Consider the following 23,381-nt stretch of genomic DNA (forward strand, 5'->3'; position numbering starts at 1 on the left):
TTAAAAAAAAAAAAAACTTTACAATGTGTCGCCTTAAAGGTAGATCTGGAATTAAAAACACATTTATTTTTTTTATTTTTTTTTAAGATTTTATTTATTTATTCATGAGAGACACAGAGAGAGGCAGAGACACAGGCAGAGGGAGAAGCAGGCTCCATGCAGGGAGCCCAATGTGGGACTTGATCCCGGGACTCCAGGATCATGCCCTGGGCCAAAGGCAGGCACCAAACCGCTGAGCCACCCAGGCGCCCTAAAAACACATTTAAAAGGCTATTCAGGGTGCCTGGCAGGCTCATTCAGTAGAACATGTGACTCAATCTCAGGGTTGTAGGTTCAAACCCTATGATGGGTATAGAGATTATGTAAAAATAAAATCTTTAAAATAAATAAATAAGTAAAAGGCTACTCAAAGGGCCAAGTAAATACATATAAGCAATTAAGAAGATACTATGCATTTATGAACTTGGATGAACTATTGTCAAACAACATTTAACTATTAATATCTTAAAGGTATATTTTTGTATATATTTGAAATTTGTCATAGCAAATTTTAGTAAAGCATCAGAGGAAAAAAAAGATGTTACGTAGAGCAGTAATAATTAAGAGTAAAAGGCAGGCTTCTGATAATAAGATCAGTATAAAAACTTCAAGATGTTAAAATGATGGCCAATCTAAAATTTTATACCCAGGTAAACCTCCCTCAGGAGGAAGGGTGAAATAAAATTTTGGACAAATATGTATACTTACCATTGGCAGGCCATGCCTGAATATAAGAGTAAAAAATAAACAGAAATCAAAAGGTACCTCAAAAGAAAAGGTGGAAGGGGGAGTAACAGGAACAAAAAGGGGAAAAATGGTAATGAAGGAAATAAACACAGATAAATCTAAATATATAAAGTGAAAAAAAATTTTTAAGTATGTATTAGTTTGAGAGCCTTAAAATTCAACTGAAATATGAGACAACATGGAAAATGGCAGAAATAAAGACTGGCATTCTTAAAGTGTCCTGAACTGATACATTAGAGTATTTAAAATATTTACACTAATGACAAAAAAAAAACAAAAAAGCAAACTTCAAAAAAACTGCAAACTAGGAAGCCTTTGCAGGGTAATCTCTCTGAGCTCAAATGAAAGATTAGTGGAAAAGAAATGAAAAGAATGGGCCAAAAAAAGAAAATTGATGCACACATGATTCAAACATATCACTGAACTACTTCTCTTACCAGGTTGCAAAAAGTTTAAATAATACCTGGAGTTGGTAAACTCAGGAGGAAATGGGTATTTTCATACATCAGTGAAAAGACTTTGGCACTATTTACCAAATAGTAGAGAGGGGACAAGGGAGAGGATGGGGGAGAGGGCGGGGGACGACGGGGGTGGCGGGGGAGACAACGGGAGGAGAGAGAAGAAAAAAAGAGTGAAGAGAAAGAGAAAAAAAAAGAGAAAAGAGAAGAAAAAAGAGAAAAGGAAAAAGCTTTTTACCAACTGGTATGAAATAATCTCCCAAAAAGTGAATAAAGGCAAAAACATTTTTAATTACAAAATTTTATGATTCTAAAAAAAAAAACCCACAAATTTTTATGATTCTTAAATTTAAAAAAAAAAGACTAATTGATCATAAATCAAATGTTGAAATTTTAAAGAATTCATTGCTAAAAATAGCAATGGCTGCTGGCATTACAAAAATCACAACATGACATCATGTGCTCTCTGATGGAATACAACAACACATCCTCTGAAGCTGTCTTGCCAAGAAACCTAATCTGAATCTGATGAAGCCTCTAAATCTAATAAATTACAGAAATAGAATAGACTGAAAAACCCATTAAATAATTACACAAAGACACAATAAGCAACATTCAGACTCAAAAACCTCTATGTCTGAATGATCCACAGGATCAGCAGTTTCTTCAACAACTAGCAAAGGAAAAGAAGGAAGATGGGAACCTTGAGATTAAATCAGTCCCAGAGGGCAGCCCGGGTGGCTCAGTGGTTTAGCACCACCTTCAAGCCCAGGGTGTGACCCCGGAGACCTAGGATGGAATCCCACATCAGGCTCCCTGCAAGGAGCCTGCTTCTCCCTCTGCCTGAGTCTCTGCCTCTCTTTCTCTCTGTGTCTCACATGAATAAATAAATAAAATCTTTAAATCAATCAATCAATCAGTCCTAGGGCAGCCCAGGTGGTTCAGTGGTTTAGCACCACCTTCAGCCCACGGTACGATCCTGGAGATCCAGGATCGAGTCCCACGTCAGGCTCCCTGCATGGAGCCTGCTTCTCCTTCTGCCTGTGTCTCTGCCTCTCTTTCTCTCTGTCTCTCTCATGAATAAATAAAATCTTAAAAAATAAAAAGAAAATAAGATAAATCAGTCCTTAAAAAAAACAAATCAATCACCAAGACCACTAAGCTATTCTGCTGAGGAATGACTCCTAAAAATTCTTAAAAATGAAAACAGAATTACTTATTTTTTAAAAAATTAAAGAGATATCATTAACTACAAACTGCAGAGCAGCTACAATCTAGTACAGGCAGGTCACTAAACAAAGCACAAAAGTACAATGAACAAAACAAATTATTCAAAGAGCCTTAAACTAGAAACAAATCAAGTGTCCAACAGTGAATCAATTTATATACACACATATATGAGAGTGAGCGCACAAATGCAGGCATGCGTATCCTCACAAGGAATTCCACTGAGCATTAAAAAGCAACAGACTACTGATACATTAATAAGACAATACCTTATAACCATATGCTAAGTGGGGAAAAAAAAAACAGATACGATTAGTACATAAAGTTTATTTCCACCTTAGTATAACCATACAAAAGACAAATCTAAGTATGGGTGGCATAAAGCATGTCAGCCAAGAGTGAAGTCATCAAAATAGGAATTTTCTACCATCTTCCTCCCAAAGAACAAAGATTTTAACAATCACCTGTAGACAACAGTTCCTTTACAAACATCCGGGAGTCCAATGGAAAAGTTCCAGCACACCACTAGAAACGCCCCCACCTAATCCAATATTGAACACATTGAAAGGGGTAAAAAAAAAAACAGTTTGACTTTACCTGCCATACCCTTTCCCCCATGTCTCCACAGCATAGTGCCAGGAGAGATCTTCTTAATCTGTGATTTCTTCCCTGGGTGTAAGTGAGCACACAGCTTTCCCAGTTGTGTGGGACACTGTCAAAGAGACTCATTTCATTTTTATTCCACCCAGAATACTGAAGTACACTACATAACTGAGGGGGAAGGGAGTGGCTAGAAGAACGGTAGGAGTCTCAGAAGACATAAAATAGGATAAAGATCCTACTAACTGCGATGTGGACTTTATTGGGAAGCCCACCAACAAGCTGCCTTGTCTGAGGATGCTGCCAATTAGTAAACAATCAGCCCTCTCTATACATCTAACCCACACATGCTCTCACCTTGTGGCTAGCTCCCTGTGTTCACCCCAAGGGCAGACAGAGAGGGCACAAGCATTTATAGATAGCTAGTGAGCAAATGCATAAAGCTATCCTGACTCTTCAGAACTGGGAGAAAGCACACAAACTTGACAATTCAGCACTGTCCTACAGAAAGCAAATGAAGAGACTGTCACACTTGTCTTAGCTTTGCATGGTCAAGAGAAGGCATACTAACCTAAGAATACCCTACAAGAGAAAATAAGAAATGACAAACAGGCATACCCATAGCAAAGATCTTGAAAAAACTTCAGATCCCCAACAAGGCTAAGAGAAGGTATAGCTCTCCTGAAGCTAGTCAGTAAAAACTGGAGGGAACATCTTGTCAAATGCAAAATGGCAACTCAAAACTTAAAGCAACATGAACAAGGAAATATTAGACCACCAAATAAACAGTAATTTTTTGTAACCAACCCCAAAGAAATAGAGATCTGCAACCTGTCTGATAAAGAATTCAAAATAGTTGCTTTAAGGAAGCTCAGTGACCCACAACAAAACACAAAACGATAATTCAACAAAATCAGAAAAGCAATAATACACATAAAAAAGTGAAGTTTTTTTTTTTTATTTTTATTTATTTTTTTTTTTTTAATTTTTATTTATTTATGATAGTCACCCAGAGAGAGAGAGAGAGAGGCAGAGACATAGGCAGAGGGAGAAGCAGGCTCGACACAGGCAGAGGGAGAAGCAGGCTCCATGCACCGGGAGCCCAATGTGGGATTCGATCCCGGGTCTCCAGGATCGCGCCCTGGGCCAAAGGCAGGCGCTAAACTGCTGCGCCACCCAGGGATCCCAAAAGTGAAGTTTTTAAAGAGATAGAAACTATAAAAAAGAACCAAACAGAAGTTGTATAGCTGAAGAATACAGTGAATGAAATAAAAATGAAATAAAAAGCAACAACAGGGGATCCCTGGGTGGCGCAGCGGTTTAGGGCCTGCCTTTGGCCCAGGGCGCGATCCTGGAGACCCGGGATCGAATCCCACATTGGGCTCCCGGTGCATGGAGCCTGCTTCTCCCTCTGCCTATGCCTCTGCCCCTCTCTCTCTCTCTCTGGGTGACTATCATAAATAAATTAAAAAAAAAAAAAAGCAACAACAGCAGACTTGACCAAGTGGAAGGAACAAATCTGTGAAGTAGAAAGCAGGTAATCTTGAAATTACACATTCCAAAGTAAAAAGGGTGAAGAAAGCCTATGAGAACTATAAGATACCATTAAGAGAAATAATCCATGTATTTTTGGAGGAGACCCAGAAGAAAGGGAAAGGGGAGCAGCAGTTTATTTAAAAAAGAAATAGCAGTGGAGAACTTCCCAAATCTGATTAGAGATTTGGACATTCATGTTCGTGAAGCTCATAGCTGCAAAAAATTTCAACTCAAAAAGATCTCCAATACATATTAATAATGAAACTATCTCAAAAAAATAAAGAAATAAAATAAAACTATAGAAGAGAAAAAGTTCTTCACATACAAGGGAATCCCCTCATAAGGCTATCACCAGATTTCTCAGAAAAAAAAAAACAAAATCTTATAAGCCCAGAGAGAATGAGATGATCCCTTAAGTGCTGAAAGAAAAAAACTGCCAAAAAAGACAGAAAAAGACAGAAACTGCCAACGAAGAATACTTTACACAGCAAAGATGTCCCTCAGAAAGGGAGAAATAAAGACTTTCCCCTGAAAATAAAATCCTAGAGAGTTTAGGGGCAGCCCTGGTGGCGCAGCGGTTTGGCGCCACCTGCAGCCTGCGGTGTGATCCTGGAGACCCGGGATCGAGTCCCACGTCGGGTTCCCTGCATGGAGCCTGCTTCTCCCTCTGCCTGTGTCTGTGCCTCTCTCTCTCTGTGTCTATGAATAAATAAATAAAATATTTAAAAAAAAATCCTAGAGAGTTTATCACCAATACACCTGCCTTAATAGAAAGCTAACAGGAATTCTTCAAGCTGATATAAAAGAATACTTAATTAGTACATGAAAATATAAAACACACTTGGGGCACCTGAGTGGCTCTGTCGGTCAAAGCATCCGACTCTTGGTTTTGGCTAGTGTCTTGATCTCAGGGTCCTGAGATCGAACCCCAGTTAGTGTGGAGTCTGTGTCTCTCTCCCTCTGCCCCTGCCCACTGTCACAATTAAATAGAATCATATATATATATATATATATATGATTCAATTTATATATTTATATATTATATATTATATATTTACATATTATATATTTATACATTATATATTTATATATATAAAATACATTTATAAAAGTAAGTGTGGGGATCCCTGGGTGGCGCAGCGGTTTAGCGCCTGCCTTTGACCCAGGGCGCGATCCTGGAGACCTGGGATCGAATCCCACGTCGGGCTCCCCGTGCCCGTGCATGGAGCCTGCTTCTCCCTCTGCTTGTGTCTCTGCCTCTCTCTCTCTGTGTCTATCATGAATAAATAAATAAAATCTTTAAAAAAATAAATAAATAAATAAATAAAAGTGTGTGGTCAAATTCAGAATAATCTATTACTGTAATACGGGGTTATCAATCACTTAACTAGCAAAAGCATTAAAGGACAAAACTATTAAAAATAACAATAGCTACAATTTTTTAATGGACACAGGATATAAAGATATTAATGGAAACTTCAAAAACAAAACTGAGGGATGGTAGTAAATGGGTAGAAGTTTTGTATGCAGTTGAAATAAAGTTATCAGCCTAACATGGACTGTTATTTGTAAGATATTTCATGTAAACCTCAAGTATCTAAATACACATTAAGCAAATACTACATCTAAAGAAAGAAAAACAATACAGTAAGAGCAGGGGACCCTCAATACTCCATTTTCAGCAATGAATAGATCAGACAGGAAAATCAAAAAGCAAACACTGGACTTGAACTGTATGTTAGAACAAATGGATCAAACAGACATACACAGAACATTCCATCCAAAAGCAGAACAGACCTTCTCTTCAAGTGCACAGAGAACATTTTCCAAGATTAGGTCACAAAATAAGCCATAGCAAATTAAAGAAGACTGAAATCATACAAAGTATCTTTTCTGTTTTACACTATTGTGGCTAGAAACAGTAAGAAGAGGGAAAAAAATCACAAACTAGTGGGTTTTAACAACACACTTCTGAACAACCAATGAGTCAAAGAAATTGTCCAAAGGGAAATCAAAAAAACATCTTGAGAGACAGAGGTACCTATGTGCATCCAACTCTTGATTTTGGGGTCGTGAGTTCAAACTCCACATTGAGCTCTATGTGTTCAACTCCTGATTTGGGGGTTGTGAGTTCAAACTCCACATTGAGCTCTATGCTGGGCATGAAGCCTACTTAAAAAAATCTTGAGAGGGATCCCTGGGTGGCGCAGCGGTTTAGCGCCTGCTTTTGGCCCAGGTCACGATCCTGGAGACCCGGGATCGAATCCCACGTCGGGCTCCCGGTGCATGGAGCCTGCTTCTCCCTCTGCCTATGTCTCTGCCTCCCTCTCTCTCTGTGTGTGACTATCATAAATAAATAAAAATTTAAAAAATAAATAAATAAATAAAAAATAAAAAAATCTCGAGAAACAAAAATGGAAATACAACATACCGAAGCTAATGGAATGAACCAAAAGAGATCCTGAGAGGAAAACTTACAGTGATAAATGCTACAGTAAGAAAAATAGGGGCACCTGGATGGTACAATCAGTTAGGTGTCTGACTCTTGGTTTCTGCTCAGGTCATGATCTCAGGGTTGTGAGATCAAGCCCCATAAAGGACTCCCCACCAGGCATGATGTATGCTGGAAGATTCTCTCCTTCTGCCCCAGCAACCTTTTTTCTCTCTCACAAAACACAAAAAAACAAAAGAAAAATAGGGGCACCTGGGTGGCTCAGTCGGTTGAGCATCCAACTTTTGATTTCAGCTGTAATCTTGGGTGGTGGCCACCCAAGCCCACAATGGGCTCCATGTTCAGAGGGCAGCCCACTTTGGATTCTCTCTTTTCCTCTCCTTCTGCCCCTCTCCCTGCTCATGCATGCATGTTCTCCCTCTCTCTAAAATAAATAATCTTAAAAAAGAAAAAGAAAAATCTCAAACCTAACTTTACACCTAGAGAAACTAATAAAGAACAAACTAGGGATCCCTGGGTGGCGCAGCGGTTTGGCGCCTGCCTTTGGCCCAGGGCGCGATCTTGGAGACCTGGGATCGAATCCCACATCGGGCTCCCGGTGCATGGAGCCTGCTTCTCCCTCTGCCTATGTCTCTGCCTCTCTCTCTCTCTCTCTCTCTCTCTCTGTCTCTCATGAATAAATAAATAAAATCTTTAAAAAAAAAAAAAAAAGAACAAACTAAGCCCAAAGTTAACAGAAGGAAATAAAGATCAGAGCAGAAATAGAGGAAACAAGACTTAAAACAAAAAAAAGGGGGGGGGGGCGGGTAGACTGGGTAGCTCAGGGTTTTACACTGCCTTCAGCCCAGGGCATGATCCTGGAGACCTGGGATAGAGTTCCATGTCAGGCTTCCTGCATGGAAATATCAGTGAGAGCGACTGAACAGGAGAGACATCTAATTCTGGGAAATCAACATGGGGTGGTGGAAGGGTAGGTGGGCAGGGGGTTGGGGTGACTGGCACTGAGGGGGGCACTTGACGGGATGAGCACTGGGTGTTATGCTATATGTTGGCAAATCGAACTCCAATAAAATTATATATACAAATAAATAAAATCTTTTAAAATAAATAAATAATTTATTTAAAATAAATTTTAAATAAAATCTTTTAAAAAATTTTTTAAAAAAACAGAGGGCATGGTTTGCAGAGCATCCAGTTTGGGGAACCAGAAAGTTCACCCATGCTACCAGGCTATATACCCCAAGATCCACAAGGACAGAAGCTTCTTTGTTTGGGACCTCGGTCTATGTATCTCTTAATCTGGCTGTTGATTCATATCCTTTAACATCCTTTGTAATAAATTGGTAATGCAAAAATAAATAAATAAATAAAAATAAAAAATAAAAAATAAATAAAAATAAATAAATTGGTAATGCAGTAAGTTAATAGGCTGCCTGAGTTCTGTGTGCTGTTTTAAGAAATTAATTGAAACCAATGAGGGGGTTGTGGGAATGTCTGATTTACAACCAGCAGATAAGAAGTAAAGGTAACAATCTAGGATTACAAATGGTATCTCAAGTGGAGGGGACTGAGCCCTTTATCTATGGAATATCTCAGAGTAAACAGTGTCAGAAATGAGCAGAATTGAGTTGAATTCTTGGACAACCTACTGGGGTCTGAAGTGTGTGGAAGCTTCACACAAACACGAGGTGGAGTTGCATCCATGAACCCAAAATAGCCATATATGACAAGCCCACACTAAACCATCTACTGAATGTGAATGGTTGAAAGCTTACCTTCTTAAGGAGAAGGAATAAAAGAAGAGTGCTCACTCTTACCATTCTTTGTTCAATACAGTACTGGGAAGTCCTACCCACAACAATCAGGTAAGAAAAAATAAAAAGCATCAAGACTGGAAAGGAAGAAGTAAAACTGTCTCTGTTTGCAGATGATATGATCTCATATATAGAAATCCTAAAAATTCCACCAAAAAAAACCTGTTAGAACAAATGCAATAAAGTTGAAGATACAGTATCAACATCTAGAAATCACATTTCTACAGACTAAAACAAACTGAGAAATAAAACAATCCCACTTACAATAGCATAAAAAATAATAAAATTCCTAAGAATAAACTTAATCAAGAAAGTAAAAGGTCTATACACTGAAAACATTAAGACAGCGATGAAGGAAACTGAAGACAGAAATAAATGAAAAGATATCATGTGTTCATGAATCAGAAGAATACTGTTAAAATGCCCATACTACCCAAAGCCATCTGTAGATTTAGATTCAATGCAATCCCTCAAAATTCCAAAGGAATTTTTTATAGAATTAAAAAGTTGTCGGGGATCCCTGGGTGGCTCAGCGGTTCGGTGCCTGCCTTTGGCCCAGGGCACGATCCTGGGGTCCCAGGATCCAGTCCTACACTGGGCTCCCTGCATGGAGCCTGCTTCTCCCTCTGTGTCTACCTCTCTCTCTCTTTCTATGTCTATCATGAATAAATAAATAAATAATCAGAAAGAAAGAAAGAAAGAAAGAAAGAAAGAAAGAAAGAAAGAAAGAAAGAAAGAAAGAAAGAAAGAAAGAAAGAATTGTAAAATTCAAATAAAACCACAAAGCAATCCTCAGAACAAGGCTGGAGGCATCACATTTCCTGATTTCAAATTATATTACAAAGCTCTAAAAATCAAAACAGTATGGTGTTGGCATAAAAACAGACACAGAGACCAAAGGAACAGAATGGAGAGGCCAGGAACAAATCCATGCATATGTGGTCAACTAATATTTGTTAACAGAGCCAAGAATACTCAATACATGATGGTGGGAAAACTAGATATCCATAGGCGAAAGAATAAAACTGGATCTTTATCTTACACAAACACAAATTAACTCTAAGTGGGTTAAAGACTTGACTGTAAGACCTAAAATCAGGAACGCGGGGGAAAAAAGCAAAGGCACTGGTCTTGACAATGTTTTTTTTTGGATAGGATACCAAGAGCACAAGCAATGGAAGTAAAAATAGACAAGTAAGACTACATCAAACTAAGCACAAGATGTTAGTCAAAGGGTCCAAACTTCTAATTATAAGATGATTAAATATTTGGAATCCAATGTATAAGCAGGTGGTAGCGTGATAACCATGATCAATAATACCGCATTATATGGGGCATCTGGCTGGCTCAGAATATGCAACTCTTGATCTCAAGGTCATGAGTTCAAGCCCCACACTGGGTGTAAAGATTACTAAAAAAATAAATAAATAAACAATTTATAATACTGTATTATAAACTATATGTGTGTGTTTAAGTTACTAAGAGTAAATCTCAGATGTCCCTGCTGCCAAAGCCAAAAAAAAAAAAAAGAGAGAGAGAGAGAGAGAGAATTATGTGAGGTGATGGATGTTTAATGTGGTAATCATTTTGCAATGTATGTATATTATCAAACCATCACATCATACACTGTAAACTTATACAATGTTATATGTCAATTACACCTCAATAAAGCTGGGGAGAGAAAAGCATATCACCAGTTACAAGAATGGTGGATTGGCAGAAATATTGAATTCTGGTAGTGCTTACATGGGTGTATACATTTAACAAAATGACAAAAGGATGGAAAATACAGAAGAGATCAAGAGAAAGGAAGATGGTGAAAAGCATACCATTTATGTAAATGGAGGCCCAAAAGATGACGAAACCATGAGGCAGGATCTCTATCTGAAGAGATAATGGCTACATACTTCTGAAACTAATTGTTAGTAAGTCAAACCAAAATCAAGAATAAATTCCAAGCAAATACAAAAACAGATACAGACACGCCAGAGTAAAACTGCTAAAACCTTAAGACCTAAGACAAAAAGAAAAATATTTAAATCAATCAATCAAACAGAAACTTACCTTCAAGGAAGCAAAACTGAGGGCTGACTTCGCAGAAGAAAAAATTTAAACGGTGGGGGGGGGGGGAAGGGGGGGTGCTCAATGAGAGAAGCAATAGTAACTGCCAATCTGTAATTTAATAACCCATTTCAGTGTTTGCTTGTATGAAAATGTAATCATTGCCCTTCATTTTAGAAGACAAGCAAAATAGGGAAAAACCATCAACAGCAAAACCACACCAAAAGAAATGCTAAAAGAAAAATGATCCCAGATAAAAGCCCAATGATGAAATAAAGAATGAAAAGCAACAAAAAGGGTAAATCTAAATGAATACTGACCTTATAAATTAATAAGGTCGTAATTTTTAAAATCTAATTAATTAATTAAAACACACTACATGGGATCCCTGGGTGGCGCAGCGGTTTGGCGCCTGCCTTTGGCCCAGGGCGCGATCCTGGAGACCCGGGATCGAGTCCCACGTCGGGCTCCCGGTGCATGGAGCCTGCTTCTCCCTCTGCCTGTGTCTCTGCCTCTCTCTCTCTCACTGTGTGCCTATCATAAATAAATAAAAGTTAAAAAAAAAATTTAAAAAAACACACTACAACAGCATTATAAAAGACAGGAGTAGTTTAAGTGAAATTGAAAGTATTCTACGGCTTTGCTACTCAAAGTGCATCCCAAGGACCAATAGCATCAGCATCATCTGGAAGTTTATTAGGATGAAGAAATTTCAGGCAAAATTTCAAACCGCCAGAGTTGGAATCTGCATTTTAAAGAAAATCTCCAAGTGATTCATATGTACATTAAATTTCCAGAGGCACTATTCTAAAGTCTGAAAAGTAGTAAGGTACTAAAACAGACTGCAGTGTGAGAAACTCACATAATTAAGAAAGGTTCTGGTAAAGAAGCAAACAAGATAAATATGAGAACAAGATGAAGGATTCAGTTTCACTTTTGTTGAAATTCAAAAACAAAGGAAGATACTTAAGTAGAAATGACCAGCATGAAATTAAAGATATTGAACTGATGCGTGGAAAATTAATCAGGATTAGAAACACACTCAGAATTGTCTAAAAGAGGATAGTACTAGTAGATTGAATCCTTACTTCAAACTTCTTCTGAAAATACATAGCAAAAGACTAAACTTTAGGTAATCTCCACACTTAAAGGATTAGAATAATGCAACCCAGAGTCAGGTAGAAAATTTCAATATGAAAAAAAAAAGAAAGAAAGAAAGAAAATTTCAATATGCAGCCTAGCAGTTCTGAAACTTTGTTTTGTTTTTGTTTTTATTTATTTAGTAGAGAAGCAGAGGGAGAAGCAGGTTCCCTGCAGGAAACCCAACGCAGGACTCCATCCCAGGACCCTGGGAACGGGACCCAAGTCAAAGGCTCAACCACTGAGCCACCCAGGTGCCCCCAAAACTTTGTTTTTAGAACTCCTTTTACATGCTCAGAAACCGAAGACTTCAAAGAGCTTATGTTTACACGATTTTTATCTTTCAATATTTATCGTGTTAAGTTTATAAACAATTCATTGCCGATTTTAGGGTTATTAAAAAATTAGTGGCTTGATGACAAGTTTCTAAATTTTTAAAAACCTCTTTAGGCTTAATAGAAAACAGCTGTATTCTCATTAACTGCTTCTGGCTTCTGTCTGTTGCCAAATACTGTTTTAAGTATATGAAGTCTATCCTTAAAAAAAATATGAAAATGGAATTAGAAGTATTTTAGTAGCTTTAACAGATAATTTTGGATATTATTCTTTGATATTACACCAAAACTCAATGACTGTTAATTTCTTAAAGATTACACTGCAAAATGAAATCTAAAACTGTGTCAGTACTGATACATTAAAATCCATCGATCTATCTCACTCTGAATAGATCAGCCCATAAATGTTTTTGTAACATCACGCAGTGGTGTTACAGAAAATACTGGATCACTAAGTTATGTTGACATATTTCTTTACAGAGTATCAAAAAATTACATCATTAATATTCCCCTCAATCTCCTCAAAACTAAGTACTGGGTAGCTGTCAAACTCAAAGTGACAGGTACAATTTTTCCAAAATTATAATCTTTTCTTGAAAGCTCAATTTTATCTCTGGCAACTAACACTGTCTTCTTTGAAATGATATGCTTTGCTTCATTCATTCCAGAAAATGTCTGCCAAATACCCAAATCTGGATAACCTTTGAGTCAATCATTCTTTCAAATTAAAATCATTTTTCAGGAAAAAGAGCAGCTTGTTCAGCTTAAAACTCAATCATATGATCGCACTTCCTTAAGACAACCATCTTACACGGCAGTGTGAAGGAGAAATGTTTTACATGTACTTCTCATTTCATCACAGTACATACACATGAAGACATGTACACAAGCGCTGAGATTTAATAAGATTAATTTTCATTGCTTCATCAAGGACATCACTTGCCAAACAGCTAATGCTTGGCGGTGAAGACTATGTTAACTACTCAGTGCCACTAATTTGGGAAGCAAAGGCAAAAGATTTTCCTTACTATTTACAGCCCATTGACAAGTCTTTGAAATAGGCAAAGTGACATTCCTCTAGGAACTCAGCTGCCTCGATGCTAACACTTTGCTAGTGGCAAAAGGTAATCTTAGCTTAACATTATCCCGACATCCCTCTTCCCCCACCCCCAAAATCTTCTAAGTCTTCTTTAACATATAAAAATACCTTTGGAAACTTCTGTACCCCCCAAGATGCATGCTGGCAATCATCCTCCAAGCGTATGACCCACCCATATACATCTGAAAGGTCTCACAACTAAGGTTTTATTAAAAATACCTAGCCCCCTCAAGGTCCTGGAAACCTTGCTTCCAAAATTCCTTAGAGACTAAGGCTATCCCTAACCCCTCCCCCACCTTGAAAGTATAAAATCAGCCACTCCTCACACCCCCAGTGCAGCTCTTTCTGACCAGGGTCCTGACCCCGCGGCTTTAATAAAACCACCTTTTATTATTCTCAAATTTTTCTTGGCCATTGGCTCTGAACTCCAACCATTTTCTACATCACCACAGCCTTATTTCCTGCAATGCAGCCAACAGTTTTATCTATCATGCCTTTGAGCTATCAGTGAAAATATCAACCAAAAGGCAAATAATGTTTTAACCCCTCAGACTCCCTTCAAAGGCTCCATTAGACCCTTAAGGGTTCAGAGATAACACTCTAAGAACCAATGATGGAGCCAAATGAAGGTAATGATTTAATAAAGCAATATATGAAATAAAAGATACCCTGTTTGAAAAGAGGGAAGTACAACAGTCTCCATTCACACACATGATCTTGTATAAATCCTGAGAAATATCTAAAGAATCCATAAAAGAAAATTAATAAACCAGTTTTAAAAGGTTGCAAAATACCAATACACACACACACACACAAAATCAGCTTATCTCTATACACTGGCAATGAACAATGCAAACGTTAAAAAAAAAAAAAAAGCCAAGATAATTTTGAAAAAGAAGGTTCACACTTTCCAATTTCAAATCTTACTACAAAGCTAATCAAGATCGTGTAGTACTGGCAAAAGGACAGATATAAAATTAATAGGACAGAATTTAGAGTCCAGAAGAGTCCAGAATACACATCTGTGGTCAACTGATTTTCAACAGAGATGCCAAGACCAGTCAGTAGAAAATGTCTTTTCTACAAATGGTGCTACAACAACTGGACAGCCTCATGCAAGATGAGACAGGACCATGCTCCACATGGAGTCTACTTGAGATTCTCTAGCTCCCCTCTCCTTTGCCCCTCCCCCTGTGCTGTCTCTTGTGCACACGAGCACTCTCCAATAAATAAATCTTTCTTTTTTTTTTTTAAGATTTTATTCATTTATTCACGAGAGACACAGAGAGAGAGAGAAGCAGAGACATAGACAGAGGGACGAGAGGCAGACTCCAAGCAGGAAGCCCGATGCAGGACTCGAGCTGGAACTCCCAGATCACGCCCCAAACTGAAGGCAGACGCTCAACCACTGAGGCACCCAGGCGTCCCACTAATAAATAAATTAAAAAATATATATATTTTGTGCTCCAAAAGACACTACTGAGAAAGTGAAAAGATAATTCACAATATGGGAGAAAATATTTGCAAATCCTATCTAATAAGGGACTTATGCCTAGAATATATAAAAAAAGCTCATACAAATAATAAAAAGACAAACACCGCATTATAAAGTGAGTGAAGGATCTGAAGGGAAATTTCCCCAAAAATAAAACCACAATGAGATACCACTTTATATCCACTAGGATGGCTAGAATAGTCAAAATATCAAGTGTTTGCCTCCATATTCCAGCTGTAAAAAAAAAAAAAAAAAATTCCCACCAAAGAAACAAATAATGATCTGAAAACCAACCAACCAGTGTTGGTGACGATGTATGAAACCCTCATACACTGCTAAAGGGAATCTAAAGGAACACCTGCCTTTGGCCCAGGTCATGATCCTGGGGTACTGGGATTTAGCCCCACATTGGGCTCCCTGCTCAGCAAGAAGTCTGCTTCTCCCTCTCCCTCTGCCCCTCCCTCTATTTATGCACTCTCTAATAAATAAAACCTTTAAAGGACAAAAGAATGAATGAATAAATAAATGGACTATAAAATGGTACAGCAATTTAAAAAACAATCTCACAGTTTTTGAAAAAGTTAAATGCAATTACTAGCTGACCTAATGATTCCAGTCCTAGACATAGATTTGACAGAAATGAGAACATAAGACTACAGAAAAACTTTTTATTTTTTTTTTTTTTTCAGAAAAACTTTTTAAACAAATGTTCAAGGAAGCATTATTCATGTTAAAAGAACCCAAATCTCTCAACTGATTAATGGATAAAAATGTGTTATAACCATACAATGAAATATTATTCAGCCATAAAAAGGAATGAGGTACTGATTTGTGCTCCAGCATGAATGAATCTTGAAAATGTGCTAAGTGAAAGAAGTCAGTCACAAAAGACAATATATTATGATTCCATTTACATGAAATATTTGAAATAGACAACTACACAGAGAAAATAGATTGTTGCTATGGATGGAGGATTTAGAGTCACAGTTAGAGGGTATGGAGTTTCCTTTTGAGGTGACGAAAGTATTTTAAAATGGACTATGATGGGGCAGCCCGGGTGGCTCAGCGGTTTAGCGGCACCTTCAGCCCAGGGTGTGATCCTGGAGTCCCAGGATGGAGTCCCATGTCCCGCTCCGTGCAGGGAGCCTGCTTCTCCCTCTGCCTGTGTCTGTGCGCCTCTCTCTCTCTCTCTCTCTGATGAATAAATAAATAAAATCTTTTTAAAAATAAATAAAATTAAAATAAATAAAATTGACTATGATGATGGTTGCATAATTGTGAATACAGTGAATTAAGATGTACAGTTGGGGAGGCTGAGTGGCTCAGTCAATTAAGCATCTGACTCTATTTCAGCCCAAGTCATGATCTTAGGGTCATGAGGTCTAGCCCCCCCAACAAGCTCCACGCTCTGTGGGGCAGTGTGGTGGAGATTCTCTTCCTCCCTCACCTTCCCTCCCTCTCCATCCTCCCCATCTTGCTCACATGCAAGCTCTTGTTTGCAGGGCGCTATCTCTCTCCCCCTCTCTAAAATAAATAAACCTTTAAAAATAAGTAAAACAATCGCTTCTCGGCCTTTTGGCTAAGATCAAGTGTAGTATCTGTTCTTATCAGTTTAATATCTGATACGTCCTCTATCAAAGGACAATATATTAAATGGATTTTTGGAGCAGGGAGATGGAATAGGAGCTTGCTCTGTCCACTCCACGCATTGACCTGGTATTGCAGTACTTCCAGGAACGGTAAGTAAGTAAGTAAGTAAATAAATAAATAAATCAAGCAAGCAAGCAAGCAAAAGCGGCATTTCAAATCACTGGGAAAAAGAAGATGCTAAGACCACTGAGTATTATTTGGAAAAGGTAAAGTCAGATCCCACTTAATTTAGATCAAAATAAATTCCAGACAGATTAAAAATTCAACAAATCCATTAAAAAGCTAGAAAAAAAATTAATCAAATATCTGATCTCAGAGAAAAGCCTTTCTAAGTAGCAGACAACTCACTCAGGAACCAAATATGTCACAATACAAATAATGCAAATATCCTCAATATCCAAACTCTTGCAGAAACCAAATAGTTTGGGATAGCAACTCTGTTTTTCCCCCTCTATATGGATTTTTTAAAATAGAATATTTAATGCAAAAACACAAGCATTCTCAAATACTACTGACAGGGTACATTAGTATAACCTTTCAAGGTTTTTAGCAATCAGAAGCCTTAAAATTTTTTACCTTTTGACCTAGAACATGATCTGGATTTCTATACTCAAGGACAGTTTCATTGCTTTTTTGCTTTTTGGTTTTGGGGTTTGTTTTGTTTTAAACAGAAAAACGCTAGTTAAATACGTGTTATATGCAAAAACTAGAAGTAGGCTGCCGTTAAATTCCGTTCTTAGAAGGATATGAGAAAATGACCATTTAAAAAAAAGGAAACAGAATACATAACTCAATTTTAGGGACGCCTGGGTAGCTCAGCAGTTTAGTGTCTCCCTTTGGCTCAGGGCGTGGTCCCAGGATCGAATCCCACATTGGGCTCCCTGCATAGAGCCTGTTTCTTCCTCTACCTCTTTCTCTCTCTCTCTGCCTCTCATGAATAAAAAAAATCATTAAAAAAAAAAACTCAATTTTATATAGTCACAGAATAGCTAGAATGATATACTAGAATTTTAACAAAGTAATTATGTTTTATTGATGTATACTAGTTCTTTAAAACTTCCTACAACAATCATATACATCACAACCATAAGCACCAAACAATAAGTGAAACAAAGGGAAAGCACTGACCAATGTGAAAATTATAGGGGAAAAAAACTCCCCATTTGCTTGGTAAAAGGCAGCCACTGGTAACCTGTGACAATATAGTTTTTAGGCAACAGCAGAAGCCAGATTTCAGAAGCTTCAGGAGAACTTAAGACACTGGAGGAAAAAAGAGCTTAAAAGAGCAAGGTCCTGGAGAAATATAAGAAAATAAACCGGGGGGGGGGGGGGGAATAAACCAGAGACGGGGCACCTAGGTGCCTCAGGGATTGAGCATCTGCCTTTGGCTCAGGTGGTGATCCTGAGGTCCTTGGATGGAGTCCCACATCAGGCTCTCCCCACAGGCAGACTGCTTCTCCCTCTGCCTATGTGTCTGCCTCTTTCTGTGTCTCTCATGAATAAATAAAATATTTAATTAAAAAAAATAATAAACCAGAGACAATATTTTGTGAAGTTTCAAGAAAGTCATACCAGGGGCACCCAGCAGTTACGCGTCTGCCTTCGGTCCAGGGTGTAATCCTGGAGACCTGAGATCAAGTTCCACGTTGGGCTCCCTGCATGGAGCCTGCTTCTCTGTCTGCCTGTGTCTCTGCCTCTCTCCCTGTCTCTCTCATGAATAAATAAAATCTCAGGGATCCCTGGGTGGCGCAGCGGTTTGGCGCCTGCCTTTGGCCCAAGACGAGATCCTGGAGACCCGGGATCGAATCCCACATCGGGCTCCCGGTGCATGGAGCCTGCTTCTCCCTCTGCCTGTGTCTCTGCCTCTCTCTCTCTCTGTGACTATCATGAATAAATAAATAAAATCTTTAAAAAAAAAAAATAATAAAATAAAATAAAATAAAATAAAATAAAATCTCAAAAAAAAAAAAAGTCATACTATGTTTACTATTACCACAAAACTTAACTGAAATAACTCATGTCAGTTAATAACTCTCTCTCTCTCTCTCTCTCTCTCTCTCACACAGTTTATCTTATGCTGGCACTTTGTTAGGTGTTTATGTGCATTATCTTACTACCTTAATTACACTTGATAGAGATTTTGTGAGGATTAAGTATCATCCTCATTTCCAAATAAGGAAGAAGTCATTACGAGGTTAAGGAACTTAACCAAAGCCAGAGATTTAATAAATGACAGGAATAGCATTTTAACTCAAGTCTATCACATTCCAGACATCAATCAGTTACCATCCTACTGCCTCATCCTTATTGGACTCCAACTTTCCTTAAGAGGAGATATACATCTAAATTTATTTCTATATCTACTACAGTCTTCAGCACAGTGCTTAACCAAGTTAAACGTTTAATGTATTTTTTTATGTTGAATATATATATCAACAGTGATGTTAAAAAAAAATAGTGAAGACTTTTTTCAAATAATGTACTCAGTACGTAGACTAAGAAATAGTTTAAAAAAAGAAAAGAAAAGAAAAGAAAAAGAGAAAAAGAAAGGATTTTCAACTTTCCAACTTGGGCCCAGCAGAAAGCCTCCCCACAAAGAAGGGTGGAGAGGTGGGCCATTCTGCCATCAACAAGAGTCACTACAGAACACACATTCACAAGTACATTCACCGTGTGGGCTTCAACAAGTGTGACTCCTGGGCACCCAGAGACCTAGAAGTTTGCCAGAGAAGAGAACTCTAGATGTCAACACTGATACCAGTATCAACAAAGCTTTCCAGGCCAAAGCAATAACGAATGTCCCATACCATATCCACATACAGATGGCCAGAAAACATAAAAATTCACAAAACAAATCCTATCTATTGGTTACCTATGTACATGTCAACACGTTCAGAAATCTATAGACAGATCAATGTGGATGAGAACTAATCATTGATTGTCAAAGTTATAAAACCACAAAAAATATATTAAGCTTTCTTTTTTTTGGGGGGGTGATACGAACTGTTTTATCATCATCAACATGGCATGTAAGTAAATGAAATCCTGTCAAGTACATGGTGACTTGGGTTTTGTTTCTGCGTCTGTCACTTGGCAAATGAAAATTCCATCTTCAGGATGTTCCATGTCATCCATTTCATACATATACGACGATGCTATTGCGAGCGTGGTCCCATCATTACTGAAGGCAAGGGACGCAATGCTGGTGGGGTACTGATAGAACTGGCACAGTCGCTTTTTGTTAAATGGATCCCAAATGTTTACAGATCCATCAGAGCCACCTGTGGCAAACATATCGTGGATGTTGTGAAAGGAAATGGCATTGACAGGGTAAATCTGCTCAATACTGTTCCCCTTTAGTCTGTGACACTTGAAGGCATGCTTCTTCTGTTCCTCAGGGCTTGGGTCCAAGTACTCAAATGCCACTCGGCCCTTGATAGAGCTTAATACATAACCCTGCTTGTTTGGAAATGCTCGTATGCAGCGAGTCTGGTACTTCAGTCTGGACTCGCGGCACTGCTGCACATTGCCCATGTTCCGTAAGTCCCACACCAAGACTGCAGCCTGCAGTGCCCACAATCAGCTGGTCTCCAGACACTGAGAGGGTACACACATTTTCAGGCTGAGAGAAGGTCCCTGCATTACAAGGAGTTCTGGGATCCCACAATTTATCTGTCTGATCCCAACTCCCTGTCACCATCACATTTACTTCTGGACAGTATTCAACACATCTGATAGGGGCATCGCATGGGTTCCAACAAGATTTTCTTTTTTTTTTTTTTTTTTTTAATTTTTATTTATTTATGATAGTCACACACACAGAGAGAGAGAGAGAGGCAGAGACATAGGCAGAGGGAGAAGCAGGCTCCATGCACCAGGAGCCCGACATGGGATTCGATCCCGGGTCTCCAGGATCGCGCCCTGGGCCAAAGGCAGGCGCCAAACCGCTGCGCCACCCAGGGATCCTCCAACAAGGTTTTCTTGATCGATGTTCAAATCATGCATTTTCAATTGATGGTCTAATCCCCCACTCCAAGCATGTGTTGGATCATAGAAGGAGCAGTCCAGTACGGCGCTGGTGTGCTAGTACTTGAGCCGCATGGAGTTGGCTGGCACATCATAGAGGCGCACTGATATATCCCAGGAGGAGACCAGCAGGAACTGGGAGGTGTTGGGGCTGAACTTCACGGAGGAGATGCTGTCCTCGAGCGCTAGTTCAGGTTGAACTCATTCGAGCCCATCATCTTGGCCTCCCCTCAGAAGCAACTTGACCGCCGCCACCCGCTGCCGCTCCAACCTCCTTGCTTCCCTCGGAGCACTCATATTAAGCTTTCAATACAGCATAACGTATTAGATATGCACATGTTTGCTGCCCAGAAACAATCTTACCTTCTTCACACTCACAACATACCAAATTTTGGGGGAAAATTTTTTTTTTAGCTATGAGGTTTGAGTGGGATCAGTTTCAAAAATGAGTTGATTAGTTTAAGCCAACTAAAGCCCAACCACTCAGAGCTCTTATTCATGAGTAAGTCCAAAAACATGTAAGCCAATGATATATGAAATGCCATTTGCCATCAAATACAGGTTTCAGAAGAGATTCTCTTTTCCTCTGTATTTTTTAAGATTTTAATTATTTAAATAAAATTATTTTAATTATTTATTCATGAGAGACACAGAGAGGCAGAGACACAGGCAGAGAGAGAAGCAGGCTCCCTGAGGGAAGCCTGATGTGGGACTCCATCCTAGGATCCGGGATTATGACCTGAGCCAAAGGCAGATGCTCAAACACTAAGCGACCCAGGTGCCCGTCCTCTGTATACTATATACACGATTTTCGGGATGCCTGGGTGGCTCAGCAGTTAAGCACCTGCCTTCAGCTCAGGGCGTGATCCCGGAGTCCCGGGATTGGGACCGAGTCCCACACTGGGCTCCCTGCATGGAGTCAGCCTGCTTCTCCCTCTGCCTATGTCTCTGCCTCTCCCGCTATGTCTCTTATGAATAAATAAATAAAGTATTTAAAAACAAAAACATGATTTTCAAACAGTGGTATACAGATGGTGAAGTAGCCATTTCTGCTACCATGAGAAAAGCCAAACTGAGGTCAAACCAAGGAAGCACAGAGAGCAAGCCAAAAAGAAATGAAGTCTTGATAATGTTATGAATCCACAGATAAGGAATAGACCACACCCAAAGACAGCACACACCTGAACTGCTTATTTATAGCTTAGGGGGAAAAATCCTTTTTTCCACCAAAGAAGTTCTTTTCTTTCTGATCCTTACAACAAAGTCCTACCTGGTTCAGAAGGTAATTACCAATCTTCCATTTTTAACCCATGGGTGTAAATATCAAGGGATATTCAGAAATTAAAAAATAAACATACATCTTGACAACAAAATTAGGGTTTTGGGTTTTTTTTTGTTTTGTTTTTTTTAATCAGTGAAGTACCTTTTTATGACTGGGGGTGGTAAGCAGGCTGTCACTAAAGGACTGACAGAATGTGAAATATCCAAGTAGATTCAGAAAGCAGGAAAAACTACCACACATCCAGCCTACCCTTGATTTCCATTCCATTACCTACCTCCACCAATCTTAAGATTTTTCAGCATTTTAACAATAAGTATTGTTAAAGTATGTGCAAAAGTAAGTATTGATCCTTGTATGTGCAGGCACTATGAAACTTCGTTAATAGGGACGCCTGGGTGGCTCAGTGGTTGAGCATCTGCCTTTGGTTCAGGTCATGATCCCAGGGTCCTGGAATTGAGTCCCACATGGGGCTCCCCACAGGGAGCCTGCTTCTCCCTCTGCCTAGGTCTCCTCCTTCCTCTCTCTCTCTCTCTCATGAATAAATAAAAATACTTAAAAGAAAAAAAAAGACCCATAAAAAAAGAAACAGTGAATAGTCGCAACCACAGAATTTGTCTTATAAAATTCAAAAACATAAAACAACAAAAATACCTAACTCTAAACTGTAGAAAATGCTACAAAGGATAAGAACCAGAATTACTTTAGGGGCACTTGGCTGGCTCAGTCAGAGGAGCATGCAACTTTTGATCCCTGGATCACAAGTTTGAGCCCCATACTGGGTGTGGAGAATCAATTAATAAATAATTAAATAAAGTAAAAACTTAAAAAAAAATCAGAAATACTTTACATTGTATGTTCAAGAAAGGCCTTTCTGAAAAAGTAACATTTAGGTTGAGACTTGAAGGCATAGTAAGGTGATAAATACCAGGCATGCATAAAGGCTCATCATGGCAGCAAATAACATCCCTGAGAGAAAGCACAAAGCAAGGGAATGAGGCTAGCAGTGGCTACATCACAAATAGTGGTAAACCATTCCACTTCCCTTATTCCCAACAACTATTCCTAGCAGTTAAAGGCCCAATTCAATCTTCCATCTTCCTTGAAACCTTGCCTAATCCACTTAACCAGAATTAATCTCTCCATAGTTCCTTTGTCAGTTTTTCATGAGTCTTCCAACTCCCATCGTCAAGCTTCTCAAAGAGAGAGAGAGAGAGAGAGAGAGAGAGAGAGAGAAAACAGGGAGAGAGGGAGAAGCAGACTCCCTGCTGAGCAGGGAGCCCAACTCAAGGCTAGATCCCAGGTCCTGGAGATCTAACCTGAGCTAAAGGCAAACACTTAACCATCTGAGCCACCCAGGCACCCCTTCAAAATTATTTTAAAAGCAGCTACACCGTGTTCTCCCCAAAAGAAACCTTACATA

At 38.8% G+C, this 23,381-nt stretch overlaps 1 protein-coding gene, 1 non-coding gene and 1 pseudogene across 4 annotated transcripts in view; 1 reads left to right on the forward strand and 2 right to left on the reverse strand.

Annotated features, from left to right (window-relative positions):
* Positions 1–23,381, reverse strand: part of USP34 (ubiquitin specific peptidase 34) — a 244,806-nt gene that overhangs the window by 210,580 nt on the left and 10,845 nt on the right. The window lies entirely within an intron of this gene.
* On the forward strand, positions 16,563–16,753 carry LOC140600549 (U2 spliceosomal RNA). Its single transcript, XR_012003756.1, has one exon. It is a non-coding gene; the product is annotated as a U2 spliceosomal RNA (small nuclear RNA).
* On the reverse strand, positions 18,632–20,897 carry LOC140600316 (mitotic checkpoint protein BUB3-like; annotated as a pseudogene).

This window comes from Canis lupus, chromosome 11 (assembly GCF_048164855.1).
Source record: "Canis lupus baileyi chromosome 11, mCanLup2.hap1, whole genome shotgun sequence".
Lineage (NCBI taxonomy): Eukaryota > Metazoa > Chordata > Mammalia > Carnivora > Canidae > Canis > Canis lupus.